Source organism: Nannospalax galili, unplaced genomic scaffold (genome assembly GCF_000622305.1).
Source record: "Nannospalax galili isolate Female #2095 unplaced genomic scaffold, S.galili_v1.0 scaffold763, whole genome shotgun sequence".
Lineage (NCBI taxonomy): Eukaryota > Metazoa > Chordata > Mammalia > Rodentia > Spalacidae > Nannospalax > Nannospalax galili.
Window position 1 is genome coordinate 1,414,462 of NW_008349451.1, and position 1,699 is coordinate 1,416,160.

The 1,699-nt window shown below is 48.4% G+C and overlaps 1 protein-coding gene across 2 annotated transcripts in view; it reads left to right on the top strand.

The window, feature by feature from the left end:
• The window catches only part of Arntl2 (aryl hydrocarbon receptor nuclear translocator like 2), a 56,990-nt gene that overhangs the window by 19,144 nt on the left and 36,147 nt on the right, over nucleotides 1–1,699 (top strand). The window lies entirely within an intron of this gene.

Genomic DNA, 1,699 nt, shown 5'->3' on the forward strand with positions numbered 1-1,699 from the left:
TACTGGCCGACCTGGAGCCTTTCCATCTAATGCTGGTGATGATGGCGTCCAGGAAAGTCAGCTAGGATCTGAAGAGGATGTTGGTGAATAATTAATGCTTGCTGTTCGTGTCACAGCTAATCCCTGCCTTCCTTATCAATATACTTAGCCAGGAGTAAAACAAGTTCATGTCTGGCTTCAAATAATAGTTACCACTTCACTTACCACCTGACTCATCATTTACGGGATAACCAGACCTTGGTAGCCTGTGGTCAGGTTAATCATATAAACTCTTGTTTCTGTATTTACTAAGCCAAATAGATAATGAGGAGTATGGTGAGAATCCTGTCTCGTTATTTATTTGTTTGCTTGTTTTTATTGGAGATGAAACCCACGACCTCACGCACGCTAGGCAAGAATTCTGTCTTAGACAGACACAATGCCAGCCCCTCACTGGGGAATTCTAGGCTAACACTCTACTGAGGAGCCATGCCCCCATCTCTCACTTGGGGATTCTACGAAAGTGTTGTACCATTGAGCCAGCCCCCCATCCATCACTGGGGAATTCTAGGACACCACTTTACTGCTGACCCGTACCCCCACCTCTCACTGGGGGTGTCTAGGCAAATGTTCTGCCAGCGAGCCAGGTCTCCAGCCCCTCACTGGGGAATTCTATATCCGAGCCACACTCCAACTTGCTTATGTGATTTCTCCATTTTTTCTTTTTTATCTACTGCAGCTTATAATGTTCTTTAATTGCTTCCCCAAGGCTGGATTTATACAGTAAAAAATTAGGAAAATAAAGGTGACCACCCATCTCAGACTGGTACGGTATATAAGTGGGAAAGTTGGGGGAGAGTTTCCACCCGTATGTGAAGGGGAAATTCTGAGTTAGAGAGGAGGGAGATGTGAAGGTTTGCCCTGACTCTTTAACTCAGTTCTTCCCAGGAGAGGATCTTTCTTCTCCAAGACAAGTGCCAGTGGTGTTCATCCGTGTGTCCCAAAGCGCTTTCCAAGCCACTTAGAAATGACTGGAAGACTGTCTCCTGTTTTAACTCTGCGTTTGCCACATCTCCTCTGTTAACAAGATACTCAGGAAATCTGCAGCTATCTGAGGGACATTCTGTCCAAGGCCATGTCTGTCTTCATCCTTATCAGCTGGTGACAAAGGGTAGTTCCTACTGTTTGTTTGTTTTGTTGCTTTCTTTCCCTTTGAGACATAATTTCCCTACGCACCCTTAGCTAGCCTGGAGCTCACTATGTAGCTCAGGCTGGCCTTAAACTTACAGAAACCTCCCTGCTTCGGCTTCTCGGGCCACGCCGGACTCATTCATCTTGAGTGCACACCGACTGTTCTGTTCGTCCTTTTCTGTTTTCCCTTAGTTTCCAGAATCCCGGGTCTTGCTGTTCTTTCTTATCATCCACCTCAGACTGTGGCTCCTGAAGTGGGGACAGCAAATACTAGGGGGTGGGCCGAGGCTTTACGGAGGTTTGGGGGTGAATTGAAAACGGGTTGGTCCGGGGGGGCGGATGTTAGAGACACAAGGGCGCATGGCTGTGGGGAGCCTGGTAGAGATGGCTTCTACAGCTGCGCATCCAACCCCTTCCTCCACACTCATACCCCACACTCACCTCCCTCCACACTCACACCCCACACTCACCTCCCTCCACACTCACAGCCCACACTCACCTCCCTCCACACTCACACACTCACCTCCCT